Genomic DNA, 20,445 nt, shown 5'->3' with positions numbered 1-20,445 from the left:
CACGTAGGACACCACGTGGGACACGAAATTGTCACGTAGGGTACCATGTAGGATGAATGTGTCTATTTGTTAAATTTTATACAAGTTTAAATGTTTACTTGTGCACACCTAAAGTTAAAGGTCATAGTCGTCAGCTGACACCAAGTTAAAGGTCATGTTTATATATTATGTCTTTTTCTATTCATATATATATATACTAGTCATGGGCATGTGCACTGCTGGTGTGAGTCATGCTAAGTTGTCTCATTCTCTCTACATTTGTAAAGCAGTCTTGTCATGTGTGTGCATTATTATTGATGTAGTAGAAGTGAACGTTGTGTTAAATAGTCTTCTCATGAGTACATGAGTTATTATTGATCTTGTAAAAAGATAAAGATTAATTTATGCATTTAATAATGTGTAGGATATCTATGTGGTAAATTATGAACGACAACATCAACTTAGAGTCTGTTTGGATTGGCTTAAAAGTTGATCAAACTTACTTTTAAGTCATTTTTAGCTTTTGGAAGTGTCAATAAGTTTAAAATGACTTTAAACAAAAGTTAAAAATCAAAAGTAGGTCTCCCCTACTTTTTATTTTTTGACTTAAAAGCTATTTTTTAAGTCAATCCAAACGGGTAGAAAACGCACACTCTCAATAATTCAGCTATGAAACTCAAAAAAATTGGAATAATTAGGTATAATTTTTTATCCTTTTAGCTCATTAAATTAATTGTGACTAACAAAAGTGTAACGACCCGAAATCGTCGTTATTTAGGAGAAGCAAAATTCGGGAAAAATTTGGGCCCTTGTCCCGCCATAGCGGGCCAGATGCCGCTAGGGCGGCAGTGCCAAGGCGGGATAGGCGAGGAAGAATATAAATTATGAGAAATCATAATTTCTTCATCTTTCTAAAATACCTAAATAAGTCGTAAAACACCCTAGAAACCTCAGAAAAGTTGCTCTAAGCTTGGAAAGGAATGAGAATGAGATTTCTAGCGTGAGGATGGTGATATCTTGCAGATTTTTGGCCAAATTCACCATCACGAATCCCAGAAAACAGGGAATCGAGGTCAAAAACTTCGTGCAACTGCTTGGCGTCCAAGTAGGCTAGGTTTTATGAATTGAGTAGTTTAAATTTGTGCTTACTACGTAATATATGTGAATCGATGGTAGGATTTATGTGTAGGCATTCGTGCACCGAATGATTATTGATTTAAACCCTAGAAAGAAGCCTTAGACGATGAATTAGGGTTGAGTATGGTCGAATTAGGGTTGCATGATGTGTACTGATGAATAATCCATTGTAGGTGATGGTTGTGATTCTATGTTTGTGTGATGTACGTTTGTTCTTCCTTCATTATGATACATGTGTATATGAATGTTGCATTATTGATCACACTTGTTGTAAAGAGATAAATGAATGATGGTTACCATGAAATCATGACTTAAATGCATGATCTTGAGAATATACTTGTGATTGTGATTGTGGTGTGTTGAATGGATCGGTTGTCACGTTTCAGCATAACTAACTTGGATCGGTTGCCACGTTCTGGCATAACTAACTTGGATCGGTTGCCACGTCCCGGCATAATTATGGGATTGGTTGCCACGTTCCGGCATAATCATTGGATCGGGTACCACATTCCAGTATGCTAACTGTTTTGGGTTTGGGTTCCATGAGAGGACCAATGACTTGTCAAAATTATGTATTTTGAGGAAATGTAAAGTTGTTCATTGTTCGTACATGTTGATGATATTGTATATGTTCGATAGGTGCATGCGATTATATGGTGGTGTTGACTTATATATGTTACACTTAGTGGTAAAGATTATGACGGCTTATATTTGATTGTTCTGTGTGTTTAGCGAACTTATAGGGTATAATGGAAGGGTAAAGTGTTCAAGGGGCGAGGAATTGATAGTAAGGATTGTTCGTGTGTCGTAATGGTAGGAAGTAGAGATAGTGTATATGATGAAATATGCGTAGGTGGACTTTACCTTAGGGAAAAAGATTGGATTTAGTGGTAAGGAAGTTTGATGTAGTGTACTATGTGACCATGGTTGAGTAATGTGACGAGGGAGTAAGGATACGAAGTGAGCGGTTAGTTGGAATGCTTGTGGGTGTAATTGGGGATTTGCTAATTGTTGACATCCAATTTTGACCGACCTTTAATCCTTTTGGGAATGCTATTCGATTAAATACGTATTTTAAAATATATTTCGAGTTTAAAATTTTAGTCGATTTTGTCTAAAAATTATATATTTTAGTATGTATACTTTATAAAAAATTATTGTAAATATTATTAAAATATTTTAAAATTATTAGTAAAACTCGAAATAATTATTTTATTCAAATGTTTTAAAATTTAAGTGATTTTAATTATATAAAAATATTATAATATATAGTATTAATTTTATAGTATGTCCTTAATTTCCCTCCAAATCTTTTAAATGTTAGCCTATTATATTCTAATTCCTTTCAATTCTAATTTAATTTCAAATATAGCCACCTATTCATTTCAATTTTAGCCATCCTACTCTAATCAATTTCAAATCCTCATTTAATCTCATTTGTCTATCCTTTAGTTAAAATGTAATATCAAATCTTAATCGTCCATCTTATTCGATTCAACGGACAAAATCAAAGCTCCATCTCTTGCCTTTTAATATCTCAAAGACCAAAACCCCTAATTTTTTCTAATTTCTCTCCTCTCTCCTTCTCCAGCCGTTAACCCCTCTCTCTCTTCTCTTCCTCGCTCCGGCGACTAGCAACAGCTGCGACCAGCAGCAACCCTGGCGACCCTTTCTCTCCCATCGCCTCTTCTCATCTCTATCATTCCCCTCTCCTACCTCCTTCTTCTTCGTCTGACCAGTAACCGGCGAGGACCACCGCGCGACTGGTGAAGCTGCCAACGAGTGGCGCAGCTCCGGCAACCAGCAACAACATCCGACCGGCGAGCCTCCTTCTCCCTTCTCCTCATTTTTCCGGCGAAAGCCACCAGAGGTAGTCACCTCTCTCTCTCCCTCTCTCCCTTCCTCTTATTTTTTCTCTCCTCTCTTCGCAGGACCACCAGCAGCAAGTAGCCAGTGAAATGGCACAACCAGTGTGACAGCAGCCAGGCGAGCGGAGCAGCAGGCTCCACCAGCGGAAACAACAAGCTCCGGCCAGCGAGCTTCAGGCAGCGTCGCCTCTTTCTCACTTTCGGCGAAGACGAGAGAACAGCAACGCCAACAGCCGCGAAAGCCAACTCCGACCAGCAACCATGCACACCAACCGGCGAAACAACAGCAACTTTGACTAAGGGAGCTCCGGTGAAGTACGAAATTTGGATCGGTGGAAGACGGATCTCAACAGATCTGTCTTCGATATTTTCTTTCAATCAATTATTATTTCATCTACTCAACTCTATGTCATTCCTATTTTGATTATAATTTCTTATGATTACTTTAAATTGCTTGATGCTTGAATGATAGAAATATGTTCATGATGTATGCATAAACTTTTGGATGGATTTCTGATTGAACTTGGATTTAGTATTAACTTGCTAATCGTTCTGAGATCCGCTGATTATTTTCAATAGTTGGTCTAAATCTAATTTTTATTGTCCACTAATCCTAGCATATTTTACTCCTTAATTGACTGTGCATCGTGTGAAATTAGAATCAGAATAATTTGTTTAATTATGGGGGAGAATGCTTTGGGTGATTAGTTATCTGATTGTAAATTTCAATTATAGTAAGGTCCAATGTAGTAGCTTCCTGGTAATTCTTATATTTTGTTAGTATTATGCTTGATTTTTTTTTCCATCTATAATCTATAGAGTTATGGTTACATGCCGAATCAATTTGATTAGTTGAAATCATTAGCTTTAGATGTTGTTGATCATACTCAAAATATTTTAGGCTGTGAATATTTGTTTGGGGTTGTAATTTTAGTTTATCCTAAATAATTATGTTTGCATGCTTGATTGTATCAATTTACTGTCTAAAATTATTCTTTCCTTGCTTGTTTTACATGGTGCATTATGGTTAACTGATTTTGTTTACCTTGATTAAAAATGGGGCTGATTTCTTACTTGGCTATATTTGGTAAAAATAACTATGATTTGGCTTTTCTTTATTTAAGGAAATATAATATTACTCTTCCTAATTTTATTCGTGTCCTATTACGATGCCCCCTCTCTGCTATATAAAATCAGGCCCTCCTTTATTTATTTCCCCGCCCTTACATGCGAGAACAATGAGAAGCAGTCCAATTTTAAAAAAAATACTACTCTCTACTTAAAAGAAAGGTTTTCCAGCGAACATTCAAAGTGCTTTCTTTGCTGTGTTGCTGTTTCGGTTGGATTCTTGCTAATACTTCATTGCTGAAATATTTTTTGCTTAATTGGTTAGTTCTCTTCACTAACGTAATTTTGTTTTGCATTGTCGCATGATTGTATGGTTGAAATAAATACAAGGAAGCATCCGAGTTAGTTTCCTTATTCCTTTCTTTCTCGATGTGTGATTATATATTCTCAACAGCTTGTTTGAATTCTTACATGTCTGTATGTTGCTTGTGTACATGAAATAATCAATATTATGTGTGTATCCATATAGTTAACTTTATCACTTTGCTATATTAAATTGTCTCTTATGTGTTATTACTTGCCTGTATTTTTCATTGTACTTAAACAGATTTAAACTTAATGGTTCAAGATGTTTGAAGAGTCGCCTAGAAGAGTTTTTCGGACGAGACTATTATGTTTAAGTTTATTTTAATGGTGTAGATATTATTTATTTATCTTTGATTTGTAATATTTGTATAACTTTAAAACTCTACTCTATATATGAAGCATTTGGGGATCGTCTAAGGGGGAGGGAATTTATGTGCTACTTGTTACTTTATCATCAATTATTTGCATAAGAAATCATGCATTTAGGTTGTGTGATGATCTGAATATTCGCATTCTAATCCTCCTCATTTAGATCTAACTAAAAAAGTAAATAAATAAATAAAATAAATCTACATGCTATTAATCACCTTTTGGCTAATTACTCTAAAATTAATTATATGTTTGACTAGTGCACTGTCTATTATTATTTGTTTATTCATCTAGTATGTGATATATTTTATGTATAATAATAAATATTGTGTATGCCTCCCGTCCTACTTTGTGCTAAATCACCAATGTTCTATTCCTAATAAAAACAAATGGTTAGTTGATAATCTGTGCTTTGCATTAGCAATCTTTCTTAGATAAAATGACTATAGGTCAATTAAAGTTTTCAAACATTATTTGGGGTCTAGACAATCATTCCTATAGGTTTTTGAATATTGTTACATCTTTATATAGAAAGTATGCCTATAGGTTCAATAATTAATTTCAGCATATTCACTTAGAAATCATGTTTATAGGATCTAACTAATAACATCAATGTTAATAAGTTTAAATAAAACAGCTTGTTAAAATCATACCCTGAAAACTTCAGCATGTTAAATAACTAAAATAAATACGCTACATTCTCTTCTAAGTGTTAATTAATTTCTGCATTTGTAATTAGGTTTTGTCATCTTAAAATTAATTCATAAACTATTTCAACATGTTTTAAAACTAAAATTTGTTGTACATATTTGCTGCGCGGTTAAATCAACCCTTCAATTAAAAAAAAATCTACACACTATCCTGCCACTTAGATTTAATTATTTTCTGCATATTTTCCTAAAATCTGTTACTTACTGCCCTAATTCAAAACAACTTTAAATATTAAATTATGCATCATAATTAATTGTTTTGCCACTAAAATCAGCTACTGATTAATTTCCGCATCTAATAAGCTGACTGCTTAAAATAAATTTCTGAGCTAATAATAAAACATGCTACTGCTCTAGAAAATATTTTCTGCATTTTGGATAGTGTTCTGCCGCTTTAAGATCGTTTAATAAATTAGTGTTTGCATACTGTTATGAAGGCCCTATTTCAAATTAATTATTAATTAAATCAGTCTTTGGCCCTTGTAATATTTTGTCTGTTTTAATGTTATAATATTTGTTAATGTATTTGTATGCACACACTTAGCATGCGACCTTTTTAACAATTACTTGTGTTTGTCAGCATGTTTAATAAAATCTAGAGGCCAATATGAGACTCTACGTGCTAAATGATCGTCCTATTTGTTTGATTTGGTGTTTAGGGGGCCTATTTAGAAGCATATATTTTATGTTAGTCTAAAACCACCCTACTCGTAGTCCATGCCTCTTGGACATTAAATAGGGGAACTAGGCACCTTTTAGGACGAAATGCATGTGAAAGGTGGGGTAGCGGTAGTTAGGCCCTACAGATATGATGACATTGCCTCGAGCCGTAAAATGACAAACATTTGTTTTGTCTATCCCTATATAGAAGCCGAGCGCTGATCCGTAAAGTCCTTTAGAGTCTCCCTTTCCTTTTGTCCATTTATTTGTTTATAATTATAATTGTTTGGGGTGGCTTAAATAAAATATAAAAATTGTTTGCTTATTTACTTGTGCATTTTATGTCTCATCGTTTATCTCTTTATTAATTGTTTAATATTTATTTGTTATTATGTTATCACTTAGTTTTGCATGCTTAACTAATTAATTAAAATAACTAAGGTGCCCTTAATTGTGTAATATTATGTTATCACCTAGTTTTGCATGTTTAATTAATTACATAAACAAATGAGGTAATCTTAGTTGTTAAATATTATGTTATCACTTAGTTTTGCATGCTTAATTGATTAAACAAATAAATGAAGTAATTTTAATTGTTTAATGTTATATCACATAGCTAGCATAATTAACTAACTAAATAATAAATTTGTGGATCTGAAGGGATGCCTAACACCTTCCCTTCAAGATAATTTGAACTCTTACCCGATCTCTAGTTGGTTGACCTTAGTTAGACTAGTTTAGGTTAGATAGGTGCCCTAACGCGCCTTAATTCGTTAGTAGCGACTCTTGAATCAACCCAAAACCCAAAAGAGTTGTTAGGTTGTGCATCCGAAAGAAAAGTCCGTTTTTGTGAAAAAATGAGGCGAGACAGAATGACGACTCAGTTGGGGATTTTAGGTTCTAACCATTACGTGTTTCATGCTTATGTAGGGATTACTTTATTTGGTTATTTCATTGTTTGTTGGTTATTAGCATGTTAAGTTGTTATTAGTTTCCTTATTTATTGCGTATTTTTCATGTTCCACCCATTTCCCTCTACCTTATTTGTTTATTTTCATGCTTTGCTCTTTTCCTTTTTCCTTTTTGTGATTATTTTCATGCTTAATCCCATACATCTTTCCTTATTTGTTGTATTTCCTACATGTTTATATGCGTATTTCTGTTTATTTATTCATTTATTTACTGTTTTCCTTTAAACTGTCTATATGTTACCGCTTTCAACCTAAATGTTAAATGTTACCGCTTTGATAAACTGGCATTCCACTCATACCTCCCCCAATTGGGACCCTCTTCCTTTTTTATTTTGTTATTGTGATGTTGTGCCTTTGCACCTCTCACAACTACTCTATTTCTCTTCAAACACCCAATTATAGAGAGTCGGCATATGCGTGGACGGAACAGATAGTTTTACTATCGGGAAATCACGAGCCTTCTCGCATAGAATCCCTTTCAAGTCCATGTCAAGTCAACTCTTAGAAAGTTTACTTAGGTCAAACATGATGCATAAACCCTAGGTGGTTTGACCCTTGGTGTCAATCCATATAATTAGTAGTCACCCTATCGTCTAAAGGGTCCCAAAACCCTTTAGACAAATTGCATATTTATGTGTCAATGTGATCACCATAATTAAACTAAGCCAAACATTGCCAAAACGGAGTTTAGAAGTCGTTTGTTGTTTTGTTTGCAGAGTCATGGATGCTCTCAACTTCCCAAACCCGCAAATGGTTGTAGATGGAAACTACAAGCTAAGAAACTGGTGGATTGATATTTAGAGAGACCGCGAAAGAGAAATCCGTCATTTGTTTGGCAGGCTTACCTACCTAATCTTTGTCATTCCAAACCCTCACTTGATTAGGGCCTTGCTCGAATTTTGGGACCCTGTGAGGATGGTCTTCAAATTCGTGAATTTTGACTTGGCGCCAACGATTGAGGAGATAAGTGGTCCCATCGACCTGCCATACCACGCGTGTGAAATGATGGTACCATATAAGCCATCATCGAAAGAGTTTCTAAAAAGTCTGGGAATGAAATCAAATCCAACTTTGCCTTCTTTAGACCTTGGGTGGATTCATTTCGACTTTCTATATTCACGCTTTGGGCGAGAGGATAGTTATTACTTTTTCAGTGATGAGTTTGAGTGCTCCGTCGAGGAATGAGAAATATATCGTCTAAATGCCTTTGTTATTGCCCTATTAGGATCCCAGGTTTTTCCTAAGATAAGGGGAAGGATTGACACACGCTTGGGTTATGTGGTCCGAGATTTAACTCAAAGAGAGGGCGAACCTAGGAAAACTATATTGCCCATGATCCTGACAAAAATAATGAGAAGTCTGTCGACATGCGTTAACGACAGAATATTTTTCGAACGATGCAACATTTTGTTGCAATTATGGGCTATTGAACACTTCCATCTACGGTTTGACGCGGTAGATATCTTTCTTGGTTATGGCAACAAGATTAATAATCATCTAAGAAGAATGATAGCTTTCACCGCCCCTGTTGGATTCGTGGACTGGTAGATATTTTTGATAGAGCTCGAAAGCGGCCGCATCCAATGGAAGCTCCATTGGTTGTCCACCCCTCATGCGATAGTAAGAGGCGACGACCGATATTTCATTGAGCTTATTGGCTTAAAGGGCGTTCAACCATACGCTCCTCTTCGAGTACTCCACCAATTTGGGCGTACTCAAGTAATACCACTCCGGTCTGACATGAAGCAGTTTAAGTATGAATTTGGATTAGATAAACCACAAGTCCACAACATACTTCGAAGATGGAAGCGGGTGTTGACAATTCTTATGGGTGAACACATGCCTTATGCACACGTGAGCATTACATATGAATCCTAAAAGAGGTTAACGACAAAGAATTGAGTGGTGAAAGTTACTATGGGCTCACTAATGAAAGGGAAAACATATGGGCACGCAACGTGTTAAAGATCGGACATGAAATCATTCCTTATACAAGAAGTCAATTGACGCCAAGCTCTTGGAACCGATATCTTCAAGATTTCAGATTTTAGGATGACTTTCCCATTATTACCCCATTTCCCTTAGTTTATTTCAGATTTTTGTTTTTCAATTATAATGTATTGTTCAAATTTTATAATAAATAAAGTTTGTTTATTTCCTCTAATCTAAACTCCAAATTGGCAGAGAAGACTTGAATTAATTATTATACATCACTTATATGTCGTCTTAGGCCTACCTATGGCTCAACGAAGCTCCATGCATTTAGGGCGTTTATCTTAAAACAATGTGTTTGTTATCTCAATTTATGCAACACTCTAACTTGGGTTTTCTTTTGCTTTTACTTTACCCCTCCCGAATGGTTGATCGGTAGACTATGGTTTACCACACGCGATCAAAGGACACTCTCTCTTCTCTTCCAAATGAGAACCGCAAAGGGAAGATGAAAGTGATTAATGAGAAGGTTATGAGTAAGACTATTGAAAAGAAACATCCTTCAGACGAGTTGGTCTCAAGCCTGGAAAAGAAAATAAAGGAATTAGAAAAAGAAGTGTCTGATATGCGCGGGTGGGCCATGTTGTTACTCTCTGTCGATTCTACTCTGGAGACAAACATAGATAAGCCGCATGTCACAAGTCAAGCCACTCTCCAAGATAATCCTCAACCCACTCACCCTACTTCTCAAAATCAACCAAGCTCCATTCAAATGCCTCCAAAGAACACTCACTTTCCAAATTACCCATATCCTCCTCAACATTATGCTTATGCTTCCAAACCTCCATGTCTTACTTCGCGTCTGCCGAATCCTACCTTACAAACTCTTCAATATCAAACACCTCTACACCCAGTCCCTTGGTATTGTGCGCCGCTCATACCATATCAAATTCCTTCATATCAAATGCCTATTTATCCTGTTCACAATGTCAAAACCCTCACTCAAAAACATATTCGCAAAAATCAATTCAATGTTGAGAAGAGGCCTATCAAAATTTAGACTCCTTTGACTGAGCCTATAAATCAATTCTATGAAAAGTTGAGGCTTGCAAGTCACATCGCTCCTATCAGTGAAATAAGGATGAATACACGTGCAAGATGGATTGAACCCTCTAAGGTTTGCGCTTATCACTCAGGGATGAAGGGTCATACCACAGAAGAATGTTGTGATCTGAAAGACAAGATTCAACAATTGATTGATACCAAGATCATATACTTGGAGGACTTCGCGCCAACAGAACCCCAACAGTGAACATGTCGAAGTTCATTTGAAGCAGTTTCCAATAAGAGGCTTGCACTGCTTAAGTTTATGTTTTCTACATTCAGATACCCATAGTAGCATATGGGCAATAAAGTTGGTCAGAATCTATCATTCAGTTGTTGCTCAAGAATGTTCCTTTTAATGTCTCGAATTATGCTCTATGTATTTGGAACTACGTCAAACCTGATTCCCGTTTAAGAGGGGATGCGTAGGCGCTCATATAGAGTTCGGTCTTATCATAATAAAAATTTCATTTTCCCCTATTAACTGTGTAACTGGGGCAGAATTTTTGAGAGAGCCTTAAAAATTTCATCAGAAGGACATTTTCTTGCAAGTGATAATACTGGGGCAGAATTTTTGCGGAGAACTCAAAAATTCCTTCAAAAGTATTTCTTTGCGTAAATTAGTAACTGGGGCAGAATTTTTGAAAGGATCTACAAAATTTCATCAAATGGATCTTTTCTTGCAAAATCTCAATACTAGGGCAAAATTTTTGCAGGGAACTCAAAAAATTCTTTCAAAATCATTTCTTCCCGCAAATCAGTAATTGGGGCAGAATTTTTGAGAGGATCTAAAAAATTTATAGCAATCAAGCTACAATCTACAACAAAAATCAGAATAACAGAAGTTCTACACTGGGGAAGAGAATTTTGAGGGGACCTCAAAATTTTTAACAACACTTCGAAGGACATTCTAGCAGACGTCAAAAGAGAACTGTGCCAAATCAGGGATACAGATCAACCTCCCCTTTAACTAACTATTTTTATTTGAATGCAGAAAAGACAAGTACCTATAACAAAAGGCGACTTCAACATCGCCTGATTGCTTAAGCAAATCGCCGATAAATGACACCCCATCCTTCCAATCAGACGGAGGGAGCAAGCCAATTTACGTCAATCCAGAATAATCGCTAGTCAACGACCTCATGTCCTTACTATAGGACAGAAGGTCAAGCTAAAATACTCCGAGCTCAAGAATCACCAACAAATGGCACACTATACTTCCAACAAGGCTAACAACCAAACTATTGACCCCAAGTCACCAGTCAAATGACACGTTATCCTTCTAATATATGAAGCATCAAGCTACTATATATTGAACCCGACAATCGCCATTCAATGGCAACCTTTCCTTACTATAGGACGGAGGGTCAAACTATAATACTCCGAGCTCAAGATTCGCTAGCAAATGACAATCTACACTTCCAATAAGACGAAGGTCCGAGATACTTATGCCCTCAATCAACTATTACGCTTGTGCTCGAAGATCGCATGTACTCGATACTACATTGAGCCCGAATTACAATATGCCCGAATATTGCATATGCTCTTAATCAATTATTACATGTACTCGAGATTGTATTTGTGCCCGACATTGCATGTGCCCGAGATTAAATTGTGCCCCAAATTGCATTGTGCCTGAGAATTGCATTATCCCCAAGAATTGCGTGTGCTCGAGGATTATATTTGTTCAAGATTTGCATTGTGCTCGAATTGCATGTGCTCGAAGATTGCATTGTGCCCGATAATTGCATTATTGCATGTGCCCAAGTTTGCATTTGTGCCCGAAAATTGCATTATGCCCGAGATTACAGTGTGCCCGAAAATTGCATTATGCCCGAGATTACATTGTGCCTGAAATTGCATTGTGCCCGAGATTTGCATTGTGCCCGAGACTGCATTGTCCCCAAAAATTGCATGTGCCCGAGGATTGCATTATTGCATTGTGCCCGAGATTGCATTGTGCCCGAGATTGCATGTGCCCGAGACTTCATTGTGCCCAAAAATTGCACGGCCCGAGATTGCATTGTTCCCGAAGATTGCATGTGTTCGAGACTACATTGTACCCGAAAATTGCATGTGCCTGAGGATTGCATTATTGCATATGCCCAAGATTGCATTGTTCCTGAGATTGCATTAAGCCCGAGATTGCATTGTCCCCGAAAATTGCATGTGCCCGAGGATTGCATTATTACATGTGCTCGAGACTTGCATATGCCCAAATAAATTCAAATCAAGTCACAAGTATCAACATATGCCCGAATTACAGATACGCTCTCTTTACTCATTACTTATGTTCCTAAGGCGTCATGGTCTAAAGGCATCATCTTTCATGGCCTGCGGACATCATATCATGGCCTAAGATTTAGTTTCTGTTTATCATGATCTGAAGATGTCATAGTCTAAAGGCATTATTTTTTCATAGCCCGCAGACAACATTTTCATGACCTGAGGATATAGTTTTGCGTATCATTGCCCTAGACATCATTTTTCATAGTCTTAAGGCAAACATCATCGTCGATATGGGAAATTACATCATGTTTACCTTTATCGTTCGTTTGAAATATTTGTTCTAATCATATTACAAGCTATAGATTTACAGAGACTGATATTTTGCAGATAAGACTTTTTGTTTTCACCTCTCGGCTACAATTATCGTGTTTACATCTATCGCAACGAATGCCCTATCAAACTCTTTGCTACTCGTATCACCGTTTTTCACTTAATCCTTGGCTACTCATATTACCTCCTCTTCATCGGATCCTTCGCTCTTAAACCAGAAATCTCTCTGTCATGCCTTTCTCGCTACTCGAATCCTATCCAATCAAGCCAATATCGTTCCCGTTTGAATATCGTACCGCTCTTTCAATTTTTAGGAGTTTCATTTTCTCCTAAATCTAGAACTACACACGACCTTATTTAAGTACAACCAGAGATATTTAGGCGACTTAAAAATCCAAAGTCTCGGTCGTACCCTTTTCCAACTCTATATCATTTCATTTGATCCCCACTGACATCTCCATCAGTCAGACAAAATCGGCTACTACGTCAACGTTGGTTGCCCGACAATTCATCATTCATTCCCAAACAACCAAGGGGCAGCTATTGACACCCAATTTTGATCGACCTTTAACCCTTTTGGGAATGCTATTCGATTAAATACGTATTTTAAAATATATTTTGAGTTTTAAACTTTAGTCGATTTTGTCTAAAAATTATATATTTTAGTATGTATACTTTATAAAAAATTATTGTAAATATTATTAAAATATTTTAAAATTATTAGTAAAACTCCAAATAATTATTTTATTCAAATGTTTTAAAATTTAAGTGATTTTAATTATATAAAATTTGTATAATATATAGTATTAATTTTATAGCATTTCCTTAATTGCCCTCCAAATCTTTTAAATGTTAGTCTATTATATTCTGATTCCTTTCAATTTTAGCCATCCTACTCTAATCAATTTCAAATCCTCATTTAATCTCATCTATCTATCCTTTAGTTAAAATCTAAGATCAAATCTTAACTGTCCATCTTATTCGATTCAACAGACAAGATCAAATCTCCACCTCTTGCCTTTTAATATCTCAAAGACCAAAAACCCTATTTTTTTCTAATTTCTCTCCTCTCTCCCTCTTCAACCACCGCCCCCTCTCTCTTCTCTTCCTCTCTTCGGCGACTAGCAGTAGTTGCGACCAGCCGCAACCCTGGCGACCATCTCTCTCCTCTCGCCTCTTCTCTTCTCTCTCCTCTCGCCTCCTCTCCTCTCTCTCCTTTCCCTCTCCTCCCTTCCTCTTCTTCGTCTGACCAGCAATCGGCGAAGACCACCGGTGACTGGTGAAGCTACCAGCGAGTGGCGCAGCTTCGTCCACCAGCAGTAGCAGTCGACCGGCGAGCCTCCTTCTCCCTTCTCCTCCTTTTTTAGGTGAAAGCCACCTGAGGTAGTCGCCTCTCTCTCTCTCCCTCTCTCCATTTCTCAATTCTTTTTTTTTCTCTCCACTTTTCGCAGGACCACCAGCAGCAAGTAGTCGACGAAATGGCACAGCCAGAGTGACAGCATCCAAGCGAGCGGAGCAGCAGACTCTACTGGTGGAAACAACAAGCTCCGGCCAGCGAGCTCCAGGCAGCGTCGCCTCTTTCTCTCTTCCGGCGAGGACGAGAGAACAACAACGCCAATAGCCGCGAAAGCCAGTTACGACTAGCAACCATGCACACCAGTTGGCGAAACAACAACTCTGACCAAGCGAGCTCTAGTGAAGTAAGAAATTTGGATCGGTGGGAGACGGATCTCAACAGATCCGTCTCCGGTATTTTCTTTCAATCAATTATTATTTCATCTACTCAACCCTATGTCGTTCCTATTTTGATTATAATTTCTTATGATTAATTTTAAATTGCTTGATTCTTGAATGATAGAAATATGTTTATGATGTATGCATAAACTTTTGGATGGATTTCTAATTGAACCAGGATTTAGTATTAACATGCTAATCGTTCTGAGATCCGCTGATTATTTTCAATAGTTGGTCTAAATCTAATTTTCATTGTCCACTAATTCTAGCATATTTTACTCCTTAATTGACTGTGCATCTTTTGAAATTAGAATCAGAATAATTTGTTTAATTATGGGGGAGAATGTTTTGGGTGATTGGTTATCTGATTGTAAATTTCAATTATAGTAAGGTACAATGTAGTAGCTTCCTGGTAATTTTTATATTTTGTTAGTATTATACTTGATTTATTTAAAAAAAAATCATCTATAATCTATAGAGTTATGGTTACTGGCCGAATCGATTTGATTAGCTGAAATCATTAACTTTAGATGTTGCTAATCATACTCAAAGAATTTTAGGCTGTGAATATTTGTTTGGGGTTGTAATTTTAGTTTATCCTAAATAATTATGTCTGCGTGCTTGATTGTATCAATTTACTGTCTAAAATTATTCTTTCCTTGCTTGTTTTACATGGTGCATTATGGTTAACTGATTTTGTTTACCTTAATTAAAAATGGGACTGATTTCTTACTTGGCTATATTTGGTAAAAATAAATATGATTTGGCTCTTCTTTATTTAAGGAAAAATAATATTACTCTTCCTAATTTTATTCGTGTCCTATTACGATGCCATCTCTCTACTATATAAAATCAAGCCCTCCTTTATTTATTTCCCCACCCTTACATGCGAGAACAATGAGAAGCACTCTAATTTAAAAGAAATATTACTCTCTACTTAATAGAAAGATTTTTCGGCGAACATTCAAAGTGCTTTCTTTGTTGTGTTGTTGTTTCGGTTGGATTCCTGCTAATACTTCATTGATGAAATATTTTCTGCTTAATTGGTTAGTTCTCTTCACTAGCATTATTTCGTTTTGCATTGTCGCATGATTGTATGGTTGAAATAAATACAAGGAAGCATCCGGGTTAGTTTCCTTATTCCTTTCTTTCTCGATGTGTGATTATATATTCTCCACAGTTTGTTTGAATTCTTACATGTATGTTGCTTGTGTACATGAAATAATCAATATTATGTGCGCATCCATATAATTAGCTTTATCATTTTGCTATATTAAATTGTCTCTTATGTGTTATTACTTGCCCGTATTTTTCATTGTACTTAAATAGGGTTTAAACTTAAAGGTTCAAGATGTTTGAAGAGTCGCCTAGAAGAGTTTTTCGAACGAGACTATTATGTTTAAGTTTATTTTAATGGTGTAGATATTATTTATTTATTTTTGGTTTGTAATATTTGTATAATTTTAAAACTCTACTCTGTATATGAAGTATTTGGGGATCGTCTAAGGGGGAGGGGATTAATGTGCTACTTGTTACTTTATCATCAATTATTTGCGTAAGAAATCATGCATTTAGGTTGTGTGATGGTCTGGATATTCGCATTCTAATCCCCCTCATTTAGATCTAACTAAAAAAAAAAAAAAAAAAAAATCTACTTGCTATTAATCACCTTTTAGCTAATTAGTCTAAAATTAATTATATGTTTGACTAGTGCACTGTCTATTATAATTTGTTTATCCATCTAGTATGTGATATATTTTATGTATAATAATAAATATTGTGTATGCCTCCCGTCCTACTTTGTGCTAAATCACCAATGTCTATTCCTAATAAAAACAAATGGCTATTTGATAATCTGTGCTTTGCATTAGCAATATGTCTTAGATAAAATGACTATAGGTCAATTAAAGTTTTCAAACATTATTTGGGGTCTAGACAATCATGCCTATATGTTTCTGAATATTGTTACATCTTTATACAGAAAGTATGTCTATAGGTTCAATAATTAATTTCAGCATATTCACTTAGAAATCATGTTTATAGGATCTAACTAATAACATCAATGTTAATAAGTTTAAATAAAACAACTTGTTAAAATCATACATTGAAAACTGCAGCATGTTAAATAACTAAAATAAATACGCTACATTCTCTTCTAAGTGTTAGTTAATTTCTGCATTTGTAATTATGTTCTTCCATCTTAAAATTAATTCATAAACTATTTCAGCATGTTTTAAAACTAAAATTTGTTGTACATATTTGTTGCACGGTTAAATCAACCCTTCAATTAAAAAAAATAAATCTGCACACTATCCGGCCGCTTAGAATTAATTATTTTCTGCATATTTTCCTAAAATCTGCTACTTGCTGCCCTAATTCAAAACAACTTTAAATATTAAATTCTGCATCATAATTAATTGTTTTGCCACTCAAAATCAGCTACTGATCAATTTCCTCATCTAATAAACTAACTGCTTAAAATAAATTTCTGAGCTAATAATAAAACATGCTACTGCTCTAGAAAACATTTTCTGCATTTTGAATAGTGTTCTGCCCCTTAAGATCGTTTAATAAATTAGTGTTTGCATACTGTTATGATGGCCCCATTTCGAATTAATTATTAATTAAATCAGTCTTTGGCCCTTGTAATATTCTGTCTGTTTTAATGTTATAATATTTGTTAATGTATTTGTATGCACATACTTAGCATACGACCTTTTTAACAATTACTTGTGTTTGTCAGCATGTTTAATAAAATCTAGAGGCCAATATGTGACTCTACGTGCTAAATGATCGCCCTATTTGTTTGATTTGGTTTTTAGGGGGCCTATTAGAAGCATATATTTTATGTTAGTCTAAAATCACCCTACTCGCAGTCCAATGCCTCTTGGACATTAAGCGGGGGAACTAGGCACCTTTTAGGACGAAATGCATGTGGAAGGTGGGGTAGGGGTAGTTAGGCCCTACAGAGATGATGACATTGCCTCGAGCCGTAAAATGACAAACATTTGTTTTGTCTGTCCCTATATAGAAGTCGAGCGCTGATCCGTAAAGTCCTTCAGAGTCTCTCTTTCCTTTTGTCCCTTTATTTGTTTATAATTATAATTGTTTGGGGTGGCTTAAATAAAATATAAAAATTGTTTGCTTATTTACTTGTGCAATTTATGTCTCCTCGCTTATCTCTTTATTAATTGTTTAATATTTATTTGTTATTATGTTATCACTTAGTCTTACATGCTTAACTAATTAATTAAAATAACTAAGGTGCCCTTAATTGTGTAATATTATGTTATCACCTAGTTTTGCATGTTTAATTAATTAAATAAACAAATGAGGTAATCTTAATTGTTAAATATTATGTTATCACTTAGTTTTGCATGCTTAATCGATTAAATAAATTAATGAAGTGATTTTAATTGTTTAATGTTATATCACATAGCTAGCGTAATTAACTAACTAAATAATAAATTAAGTGACCTTAATTGCTACTTGTAACCCCCACATAAATTGCATGAGATACGGCCGGGACCCATATTTGTGGACCTCGAGGGATGCCTAACACCTTCCCCTCAAGGTAATTTGAACCCTTACCCGATCTCTGGTTGGTTGACCTTAGTTAGACTAGTTTAGGTTAGATAGGTGCCCTAACGCGCCTTAATTCGTTAGGTGGCGACTCTTCAATCAACCTAAAACCCAAAAGAGTTGTACGTTAGGTCGTGCATCTGAAAGGAAAGTCCGTTTTTGCGAAAAAATGAGATGCGACACTAATGTGTCAGAACGAGTAGGCTATGATCAAGTACCTGGTAGGTAGGTTGATTGAGAATGATGTTAGTAGTCTGAGTACTAGTGTATATTGGAGGTATTTCAAGAGCGGATGAAGGTGGAGAAGCGAGTGGTTTATTTCATGATCTTACTAGTTGGTTTCCTATATTATGCGGTGGGTGTCGGGTTAACCGACGATGCCTACCAGTACGTGTGTTTGTACTGATACTACTCATACTATGTCTTTTGACATAGTCTGGTTGCAGGATCGGTGAGGTTTCATTAGGTGAAAACGAAGAAAATCTCCAACAGCTTATATTCTTCCTTCCGCATGGTGGGAGTTGTGTCTTTTAATTATCATGTCCAGTTGTACACTTAGTAGCTCTTGTACTTGTTTAGACTAGATCCTTGGGAGTATTAATTACTTTACAAGTCTTAACTCGAAATTGTTTTAAAGGTTTTTAATAAAGAATTTTGTTAGTATGTTATTTCCGTTTATTTAATTTTCCGCGTGTTTTAAGTTGTTGGGATATGAGGGTTCTCCTACTTAGGTGGTAATATGTAGATGCCCACACGGCCGGTGGGTTGGGTCGTGACAAAAAGTTTGGACCAAATGTTAATCAAAACAACACCTTTGTAATTAAGTGTATTAATTATTTATAATAATTTTCTCTAGTTCAACTAAAGTGAATGTAAGAATTGCTTGTTATAATATATTATAGGAAAACGTTAATTTAGAGTAATTGTATATTTGGTACAAAATTTCTTAAATAATTGCCTAATTAAAACTCTTTATGTTGATGATTTAGTCAACCCATCTTTGTTAGCCATATTACTTGGATTCATAATATCTACATGGTTACCCTTCTTTAGGAAAGCAATTATTAAATTTTAAATTTTAAATATGTAATTTAATATTTAAATAATTTAATTACATGTTAATTATCATCCAAGATCAAGTGCCTTTTTAGGATAAACTCAAATTCAATTCATCTCATTAAATTTCATATCATTTTCTAAATTATGATAATCTCTCAAAATTTATTAACTTTTTATTACAATGTGAATTTCAAATATTATATTTGGTAAGAACAGTATGAAAACAATCTATTTAAAGGGTTTTCCCCTCTTGTGAGAAGCAAACTAAAATAAGTTAAGCTTCTTTATTCTTAAATTGCTCTAAATTTTCTTTCTCAAATGGCTTCTGCAAAACTAGATTTTATCAAGTAAGCTTTTATTCGATGTCCTTTCTAGTTTTTGCCATTTCTCTTCTTTTTTCTTAAAACAAGTTTGATGATGTTTATATGGTATTTTCGATTCTTAGTGAGATGACCAAGAAAGTAACCGACGCATTTGATCTCAAAAGGGAAATACTTGACTTGAAATATGAAGTGGAGAATCTATTGATCGAGAGATCAATTTGCTCTACTGCTACTGCTGAAGAAGAACAAATGAAACTTCTCATTAAGTATTATGAGGAGGGTTACCAATTGAATGCAGAGGTTAATTTTCATTTCATCAAATATTCATTTATGAAATGCGCTAGTTAATGGATTACTAACTTTATGTGGTTGTTTCTTTTGCAGCATGATAATTGGTTAAGTTTTCTCAAATTTTTGAAGACAATAGCTTGTGAAAACTAGTGTTGGTTGTGAAATTTTTTAATGAGATTACATTTTACATACTTATTGCTTTAGCAGCAAGAGAAAAATGTTGGGTATTATTAAAAATAAATTTTAGCTTTCTCTTTAGAAATTTTGATTGTACTGAAATGCTCTTGATGAAATATATTATGATTTTCTTATGATTCAGTTTGTATTAAGATATATAAAGTCAAATAAATAAAAAAATACTATAGCAGAAAAATTCAAATTCAAATAATCATTGAAAGAGACTGATGTTTGATAACATTGTTTCGCTATGGATTTATTATATTTCTGAAAAATAATAATTCAAAGGACTGATGTATTTTGACAAAATATCAACAACTATTATTTCTGAACTCGTAATTTGCAAATAAAAAAAATAATTCACTGCTAAAGTTTAAACTCATCAAGTTGATATTCTTAATCTACCGATATATAATTATCAATATAATACATAAAAGGAAAGAAAATCATAAGTCCATTGTTCAAATGTTTGTACTCAACCAATTCGATGTTTCCCATATTGTATACAACAATTTTTTGTCTTATTTCGATTATTATAAAAGTAATTTTTAACATC

This window comes from Solanum verrucosum, unplaced genomic scaffold (genome assembly GCF_900185275.1).
Source record: "Solanum verrucosum unplaced genomic scaffold, falcon-dt-bn FXZP01000113.1, whole genome shotgun sequence".
In the NCBI taxonomy this organism is placed as follows: domain Eukaryota; kingdom Viridiplantae; phylum Streptophyta; class Magnoliopsida; order Solanales; family Solanaceae; genus Solanum; species Solanum verrucosum.
Note: the sequence above shows the minus strand (reverse complement) of the source record.